Here is a 22,042-nt window from a genome sequence, read left to right on the forward strand (position 1 = left end):
TTATTATCTTACCTTTCACTCCTCTCTCGTCCAGTCCGTTGCCTTCGTTTCCATCTGAAACAAATATTTTTAAAAGTGTAAGCAATATCGGCCATCGCAACTGTTTTATTTGCGAATATTTATATAAGCTTGCGGCAAAACGATTAAAATAAATATAGTTGCATTGAAAAATATTGGCATGGTTTCACTATAATCAACAACTCTATCATCGTCCTCCTTATTTTTAGTAAATCTGTACTGTTTGTTTTTCTTGCGTTATGCGCCATACCGATATTTTCGTTCTGCATATTACTCCGAACAAATGGCAATGCGGCCACACCTACGCAGTGTGTAATATAAAAAAATATGCCACCGCATATACTGTTGCGTTCGAGGGAACGTCGATGGGGTCTAAGCGGATTAGTAAATCGGTCCACTTGTGAATTTCGATGAAAGATTGATACACATCTATCGCAGTGTGAATCGGCGAACAATAGCCGCCCTGCGATATTCCCGATATTTTTGCAGGTGCTCCTCGCGGCAAGGTAAACACCGGCGCGGTTCTTAAGAGTACTTAGATCTCGCTTCTCGCAAGTTCCTGCACGTCTCTACGTACCTACCCACAGAACGCTTTCAAGCCAATGTAGATCCTGTTTAACTTTCTTAAGTCTGAAATTATTGTGGAGGATTTTGTAACTATCTACAGCCGGAATTTCTCCGGCTTTGGAGAACTCTTTCAGATATTTTTTAACTTTTCATCTCACGCGCGCGTGACGACAGTATTACTAACAAAAAGAAGAAGAAAAAAAAAGAAGCCGAGCTGGAAGGAAAATTGCCAGCGGAGTCATGTTGCGCTGGAAATGGCGATTTCGCGTGGATTTATGTTTGACGTACGTAAGCGCAATTCTAAACATATTTACATTAGCATAACACCGTTCTCGCTATGACCAAGTAGTTTATAAAGTTATGCAGCAAGAGATGATTAAATGAATGAGTTTAGAATTTCGTAGGTGGCTGTGCAACAACAATCTCCTGTTAACATTCGCGACGCGTGCGACAGCATAATATAACTAAATTCGAGAATTGAAAATCCACGACTAGAAAAAAACATTGCTGCGCGCGCGAATAACAATAAAAAGTTATTTTAAAATTGTACCGTAATATTTTTAACATTCAGCGCAGCACGCTACGCTCACGATTCGCTCGTTTCGCAAATTTCCGTTGATAGAACGTCGATGAATCCTGTTATAATTTGCGACAATTATTAGCTCGATTTGGTAGGAAAAAAGAATAGTGGCAAAAAAAAAGGAGAATAAAAGGGTGAACGAGAACAGCTGGCGCGATCAACGTGGCGTTAAAGCGTTCGCGCGCTTGTACGCATCCGGAATTTGAAAATATGGCGATAATCAGAGCGGCGAGAAAACGCATTTTGCGAACGATGAAAAATCGAAAGAGCCATGATCGCCTCTGGTGACCGCCGTTCCGTCGCACATTATTGCCGAGAATGCATGAACATAGAAGTGTCGGCGTAACTGGCCGGCTGGCTCCACGTGTTCCAGAGTACCTCATTTGAACTCGTCGACGTATACACGTACGCGATCGCATGTACGTGCGAAGCTTGGATATGCCTGCGCCTTTAGAATCGAATGACTCTATAGAACGTACTCCGTATATGGAATTTCCCGAGAAAGTGCCTCACTCTCGTGCTACTTTTAGAAATGCGTTTTTTTCACGCTCACTGCTCATCAAATTTCGATCCTTGACACCTATGATATAGTCCTGAACGACGATTTCATATACATCAAAATTTTTGCCTAGCAAATCTGTATACGCTTTAGTATTTCAAGTCTATCGATGCGCAACAATCTTTATTAAAATTTCTCGCTCTTTCCTTCCTCTGTATTGTAAATAACCTTTTTTCTAATCTCCTTTTTCAGCTTTGTCCTTTCTTGTTCTTTGTTCAGTTTTAATTAAAAAAGACATACGCGTTTCGCCCCCTGGGATCCCTTTGTTACTGGCTCTTTTAGGAGCTCCGCCTCTCAGTTCTAAGCTCGTATCACCTGCCGGTGAGCATTCCCCGTAGGCAATTACGAGAAATAATTGCGCAATCAATGGATTAACTGGATATCGTGCGACAAACATATTTGTTTGCTGAGTGCGTTTCACAGTCGCGCGCTGCATTCAGCGAATTATCGGGCGCGCGCTATTCGTTTTACGGAAATTCTACATTTATCGTTTTATATCGTGTTTTTTTTTTCATATTTTTTTTCCGGAATTCGATATCGGAAATGAAATTATTGTCTCGGAAGGAAGGGACGGTGGCGACGGCGGTTGCTTACATAAACTGCAGGCCGCGCCGCCGGCATGCATCACAAGCCCGACGGATCCTCGCGCGCGGCGTCCAGGAGTTGGAGTTTCGCCATTTAATATACTCCCCCGCGATAAATTTTGTCGTCTAGCAAAAAGTCCACGGCAGATATATATCCGCGCGCATTAAGTAACGCGAGATTCGTAGCGGGAAGAAGGCGGGCGAAATGATAAGCGAGAGGAAGCGTTTATCCGCCGCGAGTTCACTTAACAGATGGACAACGCGTGCTGGTACTTTCGTCGGTTGCCCACCGAGGATACGTAGTTTGCCTCTCTGATTGTCGACTATCAGTGAGTACGCCGCGCAATTAAACACTTTTATTAATAGCCCATTCGTCCTACCGCGCGCTGTCGTGAACAATATATCTCCAGGGTCCTCATTAACCTCATTTCCATGGGCGGAACTAATTCGAGGGGCCTACGACGGAACGGTCTTTCGGGGCCTCTGCTAAAATCCACGGCCGCTCTAAACTATTGTTTGTGAGGAAATATATAACATGTTATACGCGCAAGTACAGATATATAAATTCATGACTTTGAATTTGACATAAGTCCGTAATGCATACTAGGAAACCGAGATAGCTGATGAAATATGTTACAAGAAGCCAATACAAGAAGCTAAACCCATAATGTACCTATATGAAAACAACGCAAGCTCAGTGTTTATAGCGTGAAGTGTTTCTATTTAGATACTATTTCATTCGGAAATTACATTTATCCTTTCAAAAGAAATCTATTTTTGCTAATACCTAAATAATTTTAATTCTTTGATTTTTTATTTTTAATATCGTGTACCAAAGCAAAAAATAATTGAAAATAATTCGAACTCACGTATTACTTAATTTATTTATTGCGCTTTTTTGCATTTGCACATGATTTTTCATACGTAAAAATTGTTGTTATATGTGAGATATACAATAAATTATTATATATTTAATATTGTAGATTATTTACGGCATTTTGTCAGATAAATTATTATAGACTATTATAGCGCGTATATTTTGATTGAATATGTTATTATCTTATTTTTTCCAGTGTAATACACGTATATAATACACCTCTACTCTCTGCATTAATATTTACCATCATTTATTTATACTCCACTCTATTTATTTTTTCATAATATCACAAATTTGTCGCATTTAAATAATAAATAATTGTAAATTAAAAAATCCATTTGTCAATTGCAAAAAAGACTATTTCATACTTGAAATTATGAATTAAAATTATATATAAAATAAATATATAAAAAATCTGTTTATTGTATAATTAATAAGGAGTATAATTTTTATAAAAATTATATTTCTTTATTTTTATTTGAATATGCTTCTTCTATAGCAAAATATTAATTCCAGTGCATTGTACAATCCAATAAAGCATACAATAAAATAAAAAAATATTTTGTACTATTTAATTTATAAAATGGATTTAAAGTTAATTTGATTATCATAATATAATAATATCAAAATATTAAAAATAAATAATTATTGTAATGCAATATTAAAATTTACTTACCAGTTGATGTGTCTCGCTGTTGGGATTTTCACCACCATTATTCCAAACACACCACTGTGTTCTGTTCTTCAAATTTGTTGACTCCATTATTGTTCCAAATGCACTATTTATGCAGCACTAATTATTATTTATCTACGATATAACTGGTCAATTTTTATGATATTTCCGATTTTTACAAGCGTGATACACGTGATTTTAACGAGAAGTACAATGCTTCTGGAACAAGCAATTACAATGACAGAATAATGAACTCGCCCACTAAAAAATTTGATATCGCGACAATTTTTATGTGAAGCAGTATTCCGAATCGAACAATGCCAAGCACGGATATTATCGAAAGAAGTATTGTTACTTGTTTATATCACCTGATCGACCGATAACGACTCGATACTTTAGACGCGTGATTACGTGTCCTTGAACAACAAATAAATACAACAATATACGACGCGATCGTTCCTTCCTTACTCGACACTTCCGACATTTTGCAAATAACGTTTAACGAATCGGAAAAACGAAGATAACTTCGCACTGATGCTCGATGACTAGATGAGCATTGACTGTTGCGACGTCAGACGAGAAAAATGCGCACGAAATACGTAACGCTATTAGCGACTATTTGTATGTCGGTAATCATATTGCACTTATCCACGGTACTTAGAACTACACATAATGCAAAAAAATCACGTGGCCGAGATCACGTGAGTCAGATGACAAATCTAAAATTGTTGCTCAGTTCGCGTCGAGCTTCGCTAGTATTCAGTTTATTTTGCGTTTTCGCGGCTGTTTATTCATTTCGAGCGAATTCTGCGAACAAACGAGAGTCGGGAGTATCAAGTCTAGAGACGAGCGGTCATATCGATGTTAATCAGTTCAGGTAATCATGTCCAATGTGTCTTTCGATAATTGTAACGATGCTTCGCGTTTCCTTCAATCGCCACTCGCCATAAAATGTCGACTCATCAACTTATTCTCTTTCTAGTGCGTTCGTTTGGCGTACATATATCGCAGTATTTGCTCATCCTACAAGCATTACGAGTGCCATCCAACATCTGCAACATCGAAATACAAGAAGTGCGGAAAGAAGTATCAAGGGACATGGATTCGAAGAAGGCGATCTCGCTTGTTTACAATGTTCCCGAACGTACCTGCGTCCGCCATGATCGCTAAACGCCGTTGCGTGCGCAGTTCACGCTGGTCGCAAGTATATGTTGTACGTAACCTAACAAAGTCGGTAGTGTCGAGTGAATCTGTGAGCGATTGTTTTAGAGTGTGATCTCTTCGGTCGCGATCGGTTTTCAATGTTCACCATCGACATACACGTTAGTCGAAAACGCGTTACATCTAACAAATCGAGAGTGCCGAATGAATCTAGAATTCGCGATCAATGTGCAATCGATCGCATTTCATCGGATCGCCGTCCATCGGGAAAAATTTTGTTTACGTATACGCGTGTTCCGTATTATTCGCGAGTGTGGTTGCGTGTCGGGTGTACCGAATGAATCTACGGTTGATGTGTCGGTTGCATTCCGTCAGACCGCTATCCGTCGGAAAATTCGTATACGGATGCATATTATACACAAGTGTAATCGCGTATCGGGAGTGTTGAATAAATCTACGGGTGATAATTTTAGTATGTCGATTAATCGGCTTTGGTCGCGATCAGATTCTAGTATTTGCAACTGATATTGATCACCCGTTCGTCGGATCGATATTTGTCGGTAGAATAACAAATGGATGTCGCATTATTCCGCGTATTCGCGTATTCGCGTGATCGGAAACGCGTGTGTATTGTGAGTGCATCGAGAAAGAGCATTGAGAAACATGAAGGAATCTCCTGGAGAGAAGTGCTGCTGCTGTTTGCTGCGATTTTCGAGAGACGGTGAGTGTTCATTTGCTGATTATTTCTTCGATTGAAGCGTTGGCTCGTTGCATTCTAAAATAAATTACTTTTTAGAAAATGGAAAAATATTTAAAAATGATCAAACTGAATAAAATTACAATTATCATGATTTACATGTATTCGATATCTACTCATGAAATTTATGGTTGTAGAATTTTTTATTTTAGGCTAATATTTTAGCTACATTAAATACAAACACAAAAATTGAATAATAAATGTAAAAGAAATTTGTTGACACGTTAATTCAATTTAATATGTCAATTGCCGATGCTTTCTTTGAAAGTTAAAGCAAATATTAAGATTGCAACATGATGATTGCCAATGCTTTCTTTATTATAGTTTGCACAAATTTTAAAAATATATGGATATAAATAATCGACATACATTGAGTATGTGTATCATATAATGTTATATGTGTTTATAAACATGACGATATTCCATGTTAAATAAATTTTCCAATTGTTTATAAACATTATGACTTTGTAGCAAATTAAATATTTAGAATGCACAAACAGACCATAGAGTAGAAACAAACAGAATCAATCTTGATTTATTAACCGGTTACTAAAATGTTTGGCATTATAACGTTAAAAATCATGACAAATATGAAAAATAACATAAAATTTTCACAAACAAATAACTTTTTTGTTTGATCGCTCTGCTTATTAAATTGCATTTATTATAGCAGATTTTATATATATATTTATTTAACTTTGTATAGTAGTTGTCAAATATAATAATATATAATATATATAATATTACGGATATCACGGTATTAACTTGGCCGTTTTTAACAAAGATCAATAGAATATTTATAATATAGTAAAAACTTATGATACATAAATTAAATATTATCTTGTTAAGTTTGGTGTGAATTTCTTTGCACGACTCGCACGATATTTCTACACTAAAGAAAACTTGCATTTTTATGTCATTAAGATAATAAAAAATATTAAAATACTGGAAATTTCTGAGAAAAAGCAAATATTGAATTATTTTGAACTTTTTGTTGTAAAAATGTTTGTATTGTAAAAATTTAATTAAGTTGTGATAAATGTACACAAAAATTCGTAAAGATAACTCATGGAATACAATTTTGGAAAATAAAATCGTATCAATGACCACGTACGGTCACGTACGTGATGGCATTTAGCGGTTTTGCGTTGTAGCTGTATCGCGGCAAATAAACGTGATTACGTGCGTGCTTGAATATGTTACGGTAACCGAAATGGATAAATCAATCCCTATGTATACGCATTTAATGCGGATATAACAATGCAACAGTCACTAGTGCACTGTAGATGACATTAGAACAATAATTTCCAGCCGTTTATTCATGACACGTATTAAAATTTTTTTCTAATAGCATCTATTTTAATTTTCTACGTCAATGTTTTATCAATAATAAAAAAAAATATATATATTTTTTTTTAAATAATTATTTTTTAAAATAATTTTCACAATCGTTTTTGATGACACAATATACGCGTATTTATTATATACATACTTTTTAATTGTATAAATATTCCAATTATAATATTACAGTCTTTTGTTATGTTAAACACTGTTTTTTTTCACTTTGTTATAAAAAACATTTTAAAAAGATATTAATATTATTATAATTTTTTATTACAGCATAAAAATGATGCGACTATTAAATGCAATGCATTATTTCTTCTATATCCATCTTCTTATTGCGTCTATTTTTTAATTAATTCTTTGAATTTTCCACTCATCCTATATAATCTTTTTAGTAGCATGATTGAAACGCATCATGCTTACAAAAACATAAATTAGTATGAAATAATTAAAAACTTAATTGAAAACTGAACTTCAAAGCTTTGATATTTCTAAATAATAATTTCTACATTATTTTTTTTTATTATATATCCATCTTCTTTCAATATTTAATATTGTAATTGGAATATTTATACAATTTTTAATGTATTTATTGCACGTATTGTATATAAAACTTTCTATTCTTTATCTTTTTAAATCTTTTTTTCTGTTTTAAACAATTTTGCTATTTAAAATTTTAAATATGCTGTTTTGAATAAGATTACAGGCAAAATAATATTTGCTAATCATGGTAATGTGTGATAAATGGTTAGCCAGGAGTATTGGTGTCCATTCGCTCTCCAATGTCTGTCTTTGTATTCCCTATCATACGATCTCAATTCCCAATCACGTACACACTCTCGTTGTTTTTCCTAAATCCTATCGTTCCTTTGATGCACACCGCGTTTGCTTTCATATGCCACATTCGCTCGAACCAATCATACCGTACAAACAATCATGTATCAAACATTCTCACATTCTCTCATTCTCTCACTCTCTCATTCATTCTCTTATACGTCCATATTTTATAATCCTACATTAATTCAAAGATATTTTATTTATATTGATCACATTCAGCTTTGAGTTGCTTAATCATGCTCATATATCATTCATATTTTGCCTTTCATGTATTTTATGCTTTTTATTGAATATTGAGATTTTGTTCGTGCACCTGTTTGTCCGAAGTTGAACCTTCACTAATGTTATTCTCATTTACACACAATCTCTTTTGTCATGCATTTCGCCAGTCAAGATCCGTCAGAGATGATGCGTTTGAATTTAATTTAACGCCATTTCCTGAGTCTCTGAGTTCTCTGAACTCCTTGCTTTTGTCAAAATATATACTTCTGCGTGTGCGAGATAGCGTTGCGTCTGCTTTATTAAAATATTCTATATTATTCTGATAAAAGTTAGATTATAGGTTCTATTGTGGACAGCAAACCGCTAGCCACTCAATCCATTCAGCATTGCTTGCATTTTTCATTAAAACATTTCATTCTCGCGTCATACAGATCTCGTTTTTCGACTGTTCTGTCATCGAATTCGATTGTGACATTCATTATGATTTTACGACTCTACCGTACATGTGTGACACTTTGAGAACATACGAAATCTCGCACTGATCAATATTTAATTGTCACGATCAATGTTTAATTGTCACGTTTCACGCTCGATTTCACACACGGACATTGATGCGATTTTATTTTTCAAAAACATATTCCATGAGCTATCTTCACGAATTTTTGTTTAAATTTATCGCGCATTTGATTAAATTTTTATAATGTAAAACCAAAAAATTCAAACTATTTAAATCTTTTCTTTTTCTCAGAAATTTTCAATATTTTAATATTTTCTACAGTCTTAATGTGACATATAAAAATGCCAGTCCCTTTAGTGTAGAAATATCGTGCGTCGTGCAAAGAGGTTCACACCGAACCTGACAAGATAATATTCAATTTACGTACCGTAAGTTTTCGATTCTGATAGATCGTTCACTTTGAAACATGGGCTCCCATCGTCCATCTGCTCGGCGCGATCTCGCTTGCGTGCTCGATAACCGCAGACACCGCTGCTCGAGACACGCACTTCCTCGTACAGACGACGGACGGACGGACGAACACCCTGTAAATCGGCTTGCGCAATGTAGGAAGCTACTTAGCCCACCACCACTTCACGAGCGTTCATTATCCGGCCGCATAATGATATGGCACTTATACGTGCGTGCGGCGGCAGCTTGCGACCGCGCTCCAGCCGTTTCAATAGATGCGAATCGGCCGGATTGTGGAGCGGGCGGGAAGAATCCCGGGCGGAACCGGGGGAGGGGGGGGGGATTCGGAGGGAAAACAGAGACGTATCCCTTTTGTCCCTCGACGTCTTTGCGACCGGCGACATGTCAAACGATTCTACCCCTCCCACACGCCATTCTTAGAATATAAACAAAGAGACGACTACACAGAGAGCTAGAAGCAAGTACAAATGTCCCCTCCCAACCCGTCGTTCCTTCATCCGGGCCTTCACGCCGCGATTTACGGCGTTCCTTATTCTGCATGATCCACAACCGTATCGAGCGTCTTCCTCCTTCTCTCGGAATCTCGCTTTTCCTCTCTCGCTCTCGTACTCTCCGTACTTCTCGCCCTACCGCGCTTTCGGTCTTCCATTCCCACCTCTTTCTGCCCCCTCGCATCGCCTTCTCCTTCTCTTTTTCCCTTTCTATCTTTCTCGCCCTTTGGCCAGCTTCTTTGCATTGTCAGAACGAGAGCCTTCGGCAAGATCTTAATTCCTCTTTGCCAGCTCCATTCCCGGATTTCTCGAGCGTGAAATCGGCGCCGCACTGTGCCGCGCGCACCCGCGCCCAGTCCGCGTTTCCCAGCGAGGAGCCCGCGACAATTCGTAAGAATAAGACCGTGTCCCATTATCGGATCAAGATATTATCATAATTGCCCAGGACTCTGGTCGCTTTCAGAGCAGTAAGAAACTGCCCCGAGGAATGAAAATTAAAGCAAATACGAAATTAAGATTGCAAAATAATGACTACCGGTGCTTCTTCGCTCCATTATAATACAAATTTTAAAAATATATACGGAGCACAATTCTGAGACATGTGTATGATATAGAGAATTAAGTGCATTTTTAAATTATAATTTTGTAATTAATTAAATATTTAGAATGCAAACAGATTATAGAGTGTAAATTGACAAAATCAAACTTGATTTATTATCCGATTATTAAAATATTCGTTATTATAACTTTAAAAGTCATGACAAATATGAATAATAATATAAAATTTCTACAAATAAAAAACTTTTATTTGATCGCTCTGCTCGTTAAATTGCGTTTATTATATAGCAGATTTTATATATATATTTGTTTAATTTTATAATAATCGTTGTAAAATATAATGAAGTAATATGATATCACGGCATCAACTTGACCATTTTGATCAATAGAATATTCATAATATACTAAAATTCAAATCCGCGTTAGTCATACTTACTAAATTTCTGCAAAAATAAGGTAGTCATAATATCTTTAGATTTTAGCTACCGTAAGAGTCTTAGCTTAAGAAGATTTCAAGGAAAAAAAAGGGATAGTAAGTAATAAAGATAACAGGTTTTTTGCGATGCCATCGAGGAACATCGAATGAAATACGGCGGCTAGAGAACCTAGTACAGTTGGAAGTCTAAAACATTTTTGCGGTGGCGTAGGGGAAACCAAGTCTCCCCTTTTACTCGCGTTCTCCTGTGGGTATCCATGACTCTTGGCTTGGGATGAGGGAATTGCTAGCACGAACGTGCAGGAAGTTTAGCGTGATCTATTGGCTGAGTTTTCGTAGCGCGGAAGCGCCGTCGGAATTTAACGAGCCACTCAGAATGAATATTTTGTTCTCGCGGACACGGGTGAAATGCATGGCTGAGTTCGACTCTCCACGAATTTGCTACCAGGTAATGAAATTGATCCCAATGATCCGCAACCGGCGTTACGAGCGTATAAATAATCGAAAAGAGCGGACGTCTAATAAATCGTGCTCCCGCTAAATGGCTGTTCGCGGATATAAGTACCCGCCGATAGTTTCGCTGTGCGACTCGATTTCGAAAGTCGGCCACTACGTTCCTTCTCGCGACATCCAAGATTCGTCTATTATTCCGCGGATGTTCAAGCTTATATCACATTATGCGACCGAGGCGATTAAATAACTTTATTAGCACGCACCCGCGGATGAAATAAAATTTTCATATCTCGGAGATTAGCTTGTGCGAGTGAGTCTTTACGAGTAATATATCGCCACGATTACGGCCGTGAATGGCGGTGTCGAAATTGAGATGTGTCTTAATTTACAGGCCCGATTCGTATGAATAAAATAATCCTCAAAGCGGCGCGAGCTCGTATAATCCTTATGAGTCTGCGGCAAACAACGCAAACGCGATTATCCCCATCGTATCGCCCGCACGCCGGACATAAATATTTTGCGCCGGCCACGGCCTCCACGCGGCATGCAACGCCATTTCGGATTAATCGTGCCCTTACTAAACCTGGTCGAAATTCGACCAGACCGAATTTAATTATTTACTTTTGGCTGCGCCGAGCGGTAATGGCGGGGCGTCTGGTCTCGACGGCGAGATGCGATGCCAGACTGGAACCGTGGATCTTTGTTTAATGAATTACCCTTCTCGACGTGGCATTAGATTAAATCCGAAGCAAGTCGATGGCCGCCGGGGGTGGCTGGGGTAAATTGATACAAACGACACGCTGCCCACGCTCTCTTTCCCCATCTTCCAGCGGCTTTCGCCCTCCCTTTCTCTCTCTCTCTCTCCTTCCTTGTCTCGCCCTTCTTTCGCCCTTCTTGCCCGACCACCTCCGGCTTACCGTGATTGGAGAAAAGCGAAGGTGTTCGAAGTTATTTCACCGTCGTATCTCGCCGATCAAAATGCTGAGAGGTGCGGAATTAATCTCGAAAGTACCTCTATTCCGTCAAACGTCACCCGCCCCGACGCGTCTCTGATAAGTGTGCGTCTTGCAAATTGAAATTGAAGATCGGCAGGTATATCCGAGCTTACGCCCTTTTTTCTCCCGAGACCGGTTAAATAAGGCACGATAAATAAAATATCTTGGTAACCATCGGGGAAATTGTAATGCGAGTACGTTGAACGTGACGTAAGCAGGTTTATGGCGGTGGATTTATGGTTTGTTAAACACATTTGATGAAATATAAACGTAGTTTCTCAAATTAATCATTGTCTAAATGATAAAATATCGCGTTACACGTTATATGCATAACGTTACATTGATAATATTTATAACATTTCCTACGCTGTCTCGATTTCTGAAAATTATATGCGGCTGCATTGTATAAAACAAATCAATTATCAATTCCAATTTCAAATTACAAGATTTTATCGAAATTGGTTATCCGTTTATATTCGTTTGCATGAAAAGTAAGCGCATAATAAACGACGAGTTATCGAAAATTCGCTCTTTTTATAACACAACGTTTCGTTCGATTAGAATTTATCCAAACTACACAGGACGGATACGCCGCTTTGAAGTTCTTTCTTTCCGCGCACGAACCGAAGGTTTCATGGGATCGATTTATCACGCGCCAATGCATCCGGGAGTCTATCACGGCGTCGGCGTCGGCGGCGGCGGCGGCGGCGGCGGTAGTGGCAGTGGGAAAACTCGGAGCCGGGTTTTTTCGTCGATTCAAAATACCTAATATAAAGTTTTCGCGATTTACGCCAGCCGACTTGTTTTTCAGCGCTGTTTATCGCGGAAAACTCCCAGCCGAATGACGTGCATTTTTCCTGTGCTTTTTTTTCCCACGGATTGAGCAGTCGGAGCGGCACAGCGCAGAACTGCAGCGTCGTTGCATCGACGGCAGTCGACGTCGGCACTTATTTATTCGCTTCGCGGCTCGTTGGGTTTCGCCTATTTTGCCGCGGCAGCCGGTAAATTAATTTTAGACAGCGGGGCCAACAAATTTCTTCCGACGGCCAATGAGATGCGGCGAATTACGAGACGAGGCGAGAGAGGAAAAGAAGGAATGACAGAGAGGGCGAGAGCCCGGCGGGGGCCACCTAAGAGATTATCCTAAGAAAACTTTCACGGGAGTTCCTCGTATCCGGCGTTACCCGGGGTTAAACAATCTACAAAATTGAAATAATATGCAGATGTAATTTCGAGTAACTTTATATTGCCCGCCGCGCTGCCCCGGGTCATACCCCTTTCGAGAGTGTCCCAGGGCGGCGCAACTTCAGCAAACGATACTCTTCCTCTTCTCTCTCTCTCTCTCTCTCTCGTGCCTTCTCTTCGTCGTCGAGCAACTGCGACTGCGAATGCGCCTGGCGTTACGACGGGGACAAATATTTTTTCAACGCCAGAACCTCGGTTATTATATCCCGTCTTCTGGCGAATTTAACTCCCGGTTCCTCCCGATTGAGACGCCTTCGCGGATAAACAAGTTTACCTACCGGCTGCCTTCGGGCACGATTTAAAAGAACGCAGCCGGCAAATACGACATCGGGATAAGAGAAATTGAAACGGTAAGAACAACATAAATCTGTAATATCTGGAAACATTGAGGCAGTTAATGGAGTTAGAATTCGAGGATATTTGATAAATTTTCGTAGAGTTCTCAAATATTTGTAGAAAGCAAGCTCGAAATAACCGGGATCGGAAAGTCGTGCGGCAGAATGTTCGCGGATGCTCCATAGATCTACCAATGTCATGAAACGTCCGGCGTGGGCGCGGTTCGCCGCTATCGACCATCGATCGGCTGACCCGCGGTGAATTTCAGATTGCCCCTTTTACTTTAGGGTTCATCGTCGTCCATAAATCTCGGTCGTTTCTTCGCGCGGGTAAAACGGCGACGTTCGCAGCGTAGCGGTGGGAATTATAGCGGCTCACCGAGCATCCCTGGCTGACAATTTCTTACCCCGAAGGAATTCCATTGCCGCGCAACGACGGCGGCGGCGGCGGCGGCGACGATCGTTATCCGCGAAAATCGCGTACTTGTCGCGCGGCGGTCTCCCGACCCCAGCGACTCTCGCGTCTTGCGGCTTCTCGCGGCTCGCAAATTGCGCTCTCATAGCGCGACGTCGCTATTGAATTCTTGCCCGGCGTCTCGCGCGCGTAGACGAATTCGCGTAATAACGGATCCAGCGCGACGGGGAAGGATGGGCGCGCGTGTGCGCATACACGCGCATTCGTGTGCCTTCTGCCGAAAATGTCCGGTATGCGGGACCGTATATCGTGTACGGTCTACCGCGGCTTCCCAAATGCCATGAATACTCGGGCACGTAGCCGGTGCAGTAGGTAGAGGTACTCGGACCGCGAGTAAGAAGAAGTAATATCGATCCGGCATCATCCATCATGGCTCACTCTATTAAACCACCGTACCCTATTTTCCCTCTGACCCCCTTTTCGCAATCACTTTACTCGTCCCCGTGTTTCCCCACTCCTCCTCTTGCTCCCCCGCGGCCCCGAAACGCGGAGGGCGCCCCTTCGACCTCGGCGCGGCGTCGCTTCTTCTCCGTCGCACTCGTTTCGCTTTCGACCTACGTCATAGTATTTCTCTTCCGCCGTTGCTCCTGCCACTGCTCGCTGTCGCTCTTTATCCCGACCGACATCACGCGAATCTCTTCCCTGCCCTCCCTTCGTCACGACGTTTCCGCCGCCTACCCGCTCTGCCTTTCGTCGACGCGGCCCGATTCGCTCGGCTCCGAGGTTTTCGTCAGCAACGCCCAACCAAGACAGCTCTGACGGATGTTAGACGGACGCACTGCCAGAGTTTACACCCGGGCTAATTACGAGCCTCTTCCCCCGAAGGGTACGAGGAAAGGGCGTCTTGCCTGCCTGCCTGCCTGCCTGCCTGCCTGCCTGCCTGTAGAGTCATTTCACGACAGAGACGCGAGGCCCGGAAGCGCGGCACGCCAAGTGGCTCATTCGCGTGCTAGGCGGAAATAAGATTTCGGCGTAATGCGATTTAACGCTGCTTCGTGAATGTTCGTGAAGTTGCAGACATAAGACTGCATTTGTCGCGCTCGTATTTGCCCGTCACCAGCGGCAGCTGACCCGCTTCTCGTCGCGGACAATATAATTTAAAGCGGCTTCCATTTTAAATGCGACTTGAGCGCATAGATTATGCCGCCAGCGCTTCAGCTACGTGTTAAAGTCAATCCTAAATTTAAAGTGGCTTTAAGTTCCCCGTGAGACCAGAGCCGCGCCTGGTCACGTCGTTCACACGTACCCGCGTGAATTCAACGCTTTCGTACTCGTGCTGGTTTCAAGCCGACGTCAAGTGGAAGGTAGCGCGTTAAAAAAAAAAATCTGTGCCAGTTGTGTCTCTCACTTTAATAAGTGTAACAACGCTTGTTTTACTTGTACTAACAACAGTTTTTCATGGGCGAAAAACAGAAAAAAACAGCTGTTTATTAAAAAAATTCTTTATACATTTTTCATCTGTGCATCCGTCGTAATATATGATACATAAGGGAATATATTTTCGGAATTTTTGAATAAAGAATTTTTTTGTCTCACCGTGCATCATAATAGATAAAATAATTGGACTTTTCCTGCTCGTATTGTAAATTTTACATTAATAAATGTATTATAAATTTTATTAATATAATTATAATACAATACAATTTTTTCAATATATAATTTGCAGTTTAGAAGATTGGAAATGACAGAGAAATATTTCTTCATTTTCAAGACGACACTTTGTGCGATTATAAGAAAATAATTTTTAATTTGAAGAAAACGCTCGTATATATTTGTATGCATTATACAATTTAATTTTGCGAATTCGAATCCATTCTAAGTGCTCTTTGTTTTTCCGTGCAAACGGTGGTGCGTCTCCTCTATCGCCGAGATGGATTTATTTGCATTCGTCGATATTATCGGAATTCGTGCGATCGGCTTTCCCGCCGGTCTCACGTTTCGTTCGCTTCGTATTACATTTCTTCCCGAAAGAAGCTCCTTTTCCCCAAAGGGGAAGTCAATAATTCCGGTACGCTTGCCTTGCGTTTACGCCTATGCGCGCGAACGCGTATTCCCTTGCTTGTGCAGATAATGCCGAGTCATCTTGTTGCGAGTTCGGGAATGGAGCATGTCATTGGCTCTCCGCCGATCCATTATTGTCGCTCGTAAAAAAGAATGGACTGATAATACGCCGGATAATCTATCTACTCGACTCTTTTATAGGAAAGAATAGTGCTTGATAATAGGAAATCGATTTACTGCGTAACCGAAGGTACCTTACCGTCTCGCTCTTCGTATATATAGTCAAACCGAGAAGTATTACATACGTCTACCTACCCCAGTCTTTTCTTTCCTGTCCGCATATATACGTGCGATTCCTACGAAAAATATTTTCCGCAAACTCACCGGCAATCGGTTCTTGTTTTCGAAGCGCGCACGTCGAACGTGCGCAAGCAAGAGAACGGCACAAGCTACGAAATGCTTTATGTCGTACGAGTATTTGCGGTGATCGAGTTTGGCCTGATTTAATGCGATATATCAGACGAGGTTTGTGTTTATCGTGAAAAATCTGATAATTTCGGCGATTTGAGCGTTGTAAGCAAGTTGTTGTGTTTCGACTGTGAAAAGATCTTATCTCGCGCATTTGTGGCTATTTGTTTTTCAAATTATTAATTAGTTATATTTAACAAGAAAGAATATTATCAAAATAGCGTGCTAATTTTTCCGTAATAACTTGAGGAATGCTTTCATAATTGAGATCGTTTCGACCACAAATAATATGGAACTTCTAAATCTCGTTTTTCGTAAGACTGTTGAAGCTCTAAGCTCGCCGCTTGAAAGTTTTTCCGTCAAAAAGTTCCGAGTAAATGCAATTAGCAAATACGAGGTAGCAGCGAGATGATCATTTTCTCTACCGGGATTATCGAGAGCTAATCAATTTCTCATTGAGCAGAAGTACTGACGAGAATTTATCGAAGTCACGACGCTTCGTATTTGTTCTTGCGATCAAAGAACCGAAGACAAAGCGCGAGCTTCAAAGTCGATTGCTCTTTGCGTTTTGCTATTGCAATTTCCTTCGCGTCTGAGCAATCTCTCGTTGTTCTCATCATTAATACCAATACGTCTGAATAATCTTGAAAATAACTGCGTCGAATTCTTAATGAGCGATGTAAGCATGGTTTATTTTCTCTCCCGTTCGGAAAATAGGTCGGAAAACTTTGCGCAACGATCCGAAAATACTGCAATAAGTTAGTCGCGTGAATTGAACCTTGCTTTCTCCAATCACACAAAACTATAGCGAGAGAAAAGGATAGAGGGTGGATGCGCTATTGATTTTCGGAAGTTCGTCTAACACGACATGAATAGAGTTAGGCGGACTTAACGGGTTAATCTTTAGCAGTCAATTTAGAACGCAGAGGAAGTTAGATAAAGTCCAGTGCTCTTGCCTGCCGTTGCTATTACGCAGGTAACTTCAACTGACTGAGCCAGCAGTAATCTAATTACATTCAATACCGTGCGTAATTATTATCGCCAAACACGGTTAAACATGATACAAAGCTTTAGTAGATAACATCTATGGTATTTTGTTTTTTAGTCCACTTAATTGTACAAGCTTACTTTTTTCATATTTATCTGTATACATATTAATTCATATAAATCAAACGTTATCTTTTTATATACGCAAGTATATATCAAGATTTGTACATAAAATGCCAGGCAAAAGATATAAAACTTGCAACTCTTTACCTCTGTGAAGTTGGCTACCCATTTTTCAAAATTGAAAAAAATGATTAGAGTTCTGGATGCCCCCCGAAGAGTTCTAAAGTTCTCAGACCATTTTAGAAAGAGTTCTGCCATTTAAAGTAAAGAAAACACCATTTGAAAAATCGGGGGGCTAACTTCACGGCGCCCCCCATTATGTAAAAAATCCAAATTTTTTTATAATTCTGAGTAGATTTCAAATAGTTCTATAGTTCTAGATAAGTTTCAAAAATAGTTCTGCTCGAAATACTACGTAAATTAAATTAAAAATTCTCGACTTTAGAAAACGAAAAATAGCGAGAACTCATTCAATTTTGATTTTAGCGTTTCGAGCCTTAAGGATAATCGTTAGAACTCGTGAGGGGCTATACAAAACTCTCAACAGAACTGCCGGTTACCGAGAAAAATTTTTTTTTCCTATAGGACAGAAATTTTTCAAATCCGAAACTTCAACCATCGAGAACTTTTTTATTTCGCCTCTGAGCGCTTCGAGTGTTAATAATTATCGTTAGAACTCTTCGGGGGGCGTCCAGAACTCTCAACAGAACTATCGGTTATCGAGAAAAATTTTTATTAGAAATTTTTCGAATTCGAAACTTCAACCAAAAAATTTTTTCTTGGTAACTGGCAGTTCTGTTGAGAGTTCTGGACGCTCCCCGAAGAGTTCTAGCGATAATTATTAACACTCGAAGCGCTCAGAGGCGAAATAAAAAAATTCTCGATGGTTGAAGTTTCGGATTCGAAACATTTCTAATAAAAATTTTTCTCGATAACCGGCAGTTCTGTTGAGAGTTCTGGACGCCCCTCGAAGAGTTCTAGCGATAATTATTAACACTCGTAACACTCAGAGGCGAAATAAAAAAGTTCTCGATGGTTGAAGTTTCGGATTCGAAACATTTTTAAGTCCTACAGGAAAAAAATTTTTTCTCGGTAACCGGCAGTTCTGTTGAGAGTTCTGGACGCCTCCCGAAGAGTTCTAACGATAATTATTAACACTCGTAACGCTCAGAGGTGAAATAAAAAAGTTCTCGATGGTTGAAGTTTCGGATTTGAAAAATTTCTGTCCTATAGGAAAAAAAATTTTTTCTCGGTAACCAGCAGTTCTGTTGAGAGTTCTGTATAGCCCCTCACGAGTTCTAACGATTATCCTTAAGGCTCGAAACGCTAAAATTAAAATTGAATGAGTTCTCGCTATTTTTCGTTTTCTAAGTCGAGAATTTCAAATTTAATTTACGTAGTATTTCGAGCAGAACTATTTTTGAAACTTATTTAGAACTATAGAACTATTTGAAATCTACTCAGAACTATAAAAAAATTTGGATTTTTTACATAATGGGGGGCGCCGTGAAGTTAGCCCCCCGATTTTTCAAATGGTGTTTTCTTTACTTTAAATGGCAGAACTCTTTCTAAAATGGTCTGAGAACTCTAGAACTCTTCGGGGGGCATCCAGAACTCTAATCATTTTTTTCAATTTTGAAAAATGGGGGGCCAACTTCACAGAGGTCAACTCTTTAGAGCAAGAATATAATTTGTAAATTTTTATAATGTATATAATTATATATTTTTCTCTCAAGTTCTTAGTTCAAATAGTTTACTGTCTCGAAACTATAAAATACTTTTCTAATCATACATTTCCTTATAAGATCAAATATATAATAAAATAGGATTTTTTTCTTAGACAAGACTGTAGAATTTTTAACATTACGTAATCACAAACCGAAATTAAAGTATTGTTGTTTAAATTTGTCGAAACATTTATCAATTTCGAATAGTTCAATAACAATCAGATTATTAAAAAAACCGCAATTTTTTTTTAATTTATCGCCCTGGTAACTGCCGTTGAAAAGACATCCTGTGGTTCTGAAATATTGATATTTGCTATTTCAATTTAAAGCAACATATGTTACATGACACGAACACTCGTGGGTTAATGGCGAATTTTGCCTACGTTCGTGACAAATCGACAGAAGTGAATCAATTGATATATTTATATAAAAATACTTGTCCCTATATTGCGTCGACGTCGTTCACGATTAAAGTGATTCGTTTATGACAACTGCCGCGCATTATCTCGCTTTCATTTGACAGAAGTAAAATGTATCACGCTATTGTCAGCCGGTTAAGCGTGCCTTTTCGATAAGCTCAGTGCAAATAACGGTAAGCGACGTCCCATCGAGATTGTATTTTTCCAGCGTGCGTGCAATTATTTTTCATAAATAGCGATATTCGCCTCGACAGTTGATCACGCGAGAATTGCGCGATGGAAAATAAACGATTACAACTTTTGGTTAACACGCTTCCTTTGGTCGTGCAAATTAAACGATTCACCGTCGGCATTTCTCTTCGGTTGCTCTTTGGGAAAATTAACGCGCTAACTCAGCGCGTCTTCTCAACCGGCTTCTTGCCGGCGTCGCTGCGTCGCTCGAATTTCCCTTTCAAAGCGCCGTCCGCAATTTTGCAGCGACGGATAGCGCGCGGATGACTTTATGGCACCGCCAAGACCTATCTCTACATTTTGCTGGTTGAGCACCCCACAATGGTCGAGCGTTGTTCACAAAACGATCGTTCAGTGAAGCTACGAGCATCGTCAGACTCTATACACACGTATACATGTTCTTCGCTGGCGATCGCTTGCCGGCATTTTACTCCAACTAAGCGAAAGGGATGGAACTGAAGAGTGCGATAAGCTTAATGCGGTGACTATAGGCCGGAGGGGGATGATCTCGTCTGGGTGCACAGTAAAATGTTCATCGCGAAACCTCCGTGTAATTTCACGGCAGATCGTGAAGATTGCCTCGTTTTAAGGAGATTCCCCCTTTTTAAAGGGGTGCGTGTAGGGGAGGCGGAGGGAATTTTTCACTCGACCGAAAGGAACAATCGGTCCCGAGTCTCCCCTCCCCCCCTCCCTCCCCTCTCGCGCACTTAATGGAGTCTCGCGCCTCGAACGGAGATCTCGGAAATAAAATTCTCGCCGGGATTTAACTCCTGACGGCAGTCGATGCGACATGTTTCCGGGCCGTTGGCTCAGCCCGCCCGGGCGAGCGCCGAGAAATCGAGTATTATTTATTGCGCAAGTTGGTTTATTAACGAGCCAGTGAGTACGATCCAAAGCTGCAAACTGGTTTCTTGCGTGTTAATTGAGCCGCTCAGAAGCCAAAGTGACTGCTTTTTGCAATTTTTTTTTTTTTTTAATTTTAGTACCAAAGCACATTTGGTGTGCTTAACTTTTTATAAATAAAATACATTACCTTGATAATTCTATTTATCACCAAATTTTTATTGCTAATGAATAATAAATAATATATTTATATAATAATATAATTATAATAATATAATAATATATATTTTTCGTTTTATTTGTATTTTTATTAATGTACACTGAAGAAGGCCTGATGGCAGGTCGAAACGTTTGATTGATGTAAACAATTTTAACGAATATATCTTAACCTTCGCACGAAGAACTAGCATTGTGGCTCTTTACGCTCCTATTGATTTTAATTGATTTTAGTAATCAGTTGTGCCTTATATATTATTAATTTTAATAATATATAATTATTTCAGCATATTCATTTAAAGTTCTGTAATGAATAATGTTATAATTGGTTTTCCTATAATAATGTCATGATGGTTTTTAATGGTTAAAATTTCAAAATTCAAAACTTTAAATTGATTAAAATTTCAATGGTATTCATTTTTTCTGTAATTTCCGAATTTTTAGTTATCAAATTGATTTATTCTTCAAATTCATGCAAAATTTGTAAATACGTGAACAATTATTCTCAATATATATTTTTCTATGTCTTTTTTACATTGTAACATAAAAACTGCACGTTTAATAACACATTCCACAATATTTGTTTATGTATATCAAACAAAATTTTAGAACAATGTTCAAAAGTTACCAATTTTCTCTACTTTTTGTTTGATGCAGTTAGTTTGGCTTCTGAGCGGGGCTCAATTAACATTGATGCTTTAACGAGAATTCGAGATTGCGCCGCGGTTTTATAGGTATCGGCCTGGCGAGCGATATTTTAAAACCTTGCTTTACGACGTTTCGTGTTTACAGCGTGTCGATGGAACCGCGGCAACGGCCGACGCCTGACAAATGTCTCCGATAATTTCGCAACATATTACCTGCGAAATTACGCTCGCTCGCGTCGCGCACAATTTTAAATTCGTAATTCTTAATACGTATGAATCATCCAC

The 22,042-nt window shown here is 39.5% G+C and overlaps 1 protein-coding gene and 1 long non-coding RNA gene across 3 annotated transcripts in view; one reads left to right on the plus strand and one right to left on the minus strand.

Moving 5' to 3' along the window:
* LOC105674059 (uncharacterized) overlaps nucleotides 1-4,448 on the minus strand; it is a 65,902-nt gene extending 61,454 nt beyond the window's left edge. The window contains exons 1-2 of the long non-coding RNA XR_001101045.2: nucleotides 3,862-4,448; nucleotides 13-54 (exon numbers count right to left, since the gene is read on the minus strand). This is a non-coding gene — a long non-coding RNA (uncharacterized lncRNA). The remainder of the gene's footprint in view (nucleotides 1-12; nucleotides 55-3,861) is intronic.
* Toll-6 (Toll-like receptor 6) overlaps nucleotides 1-22,042 on the plus strand; it is a 250,197-nt gene that overhangs the window by 149,822 nt on the left and 78,333 nt on the right. The window contains exons 1-2 of one of the 2 annotated variants that reach the window (XM_012370123.2): nucleotides 4,595-4,735; nucleotides 4,841-5,740. The gene's annotated coding sequence lies outside the window, so the exon portion shown is untranslated. Of the gene's footprint in view, nucleotides 1-4,594; nucleotides 4,736-4,840; nucleotides 5,741-22,042 lie in introns of those variants that run through there. The other variant, XM_012370121.2, reaches the window with a different exon arrangement.

Source organism: Linepithema humile, chromosome 5, assembly GCF_040581485.1.
Source record: "Linepithema humile isolate Giens D197 chromosome 5, Lhum_UNIL_v1.0, whole genome shotgun sequence".
Classification (NCBI taxonomy): Eukaryota; Metazoa; Arthropoda; class Insecta; order Hymenoptera; family Formicidae; genus Linepithema; species Linepithema humile.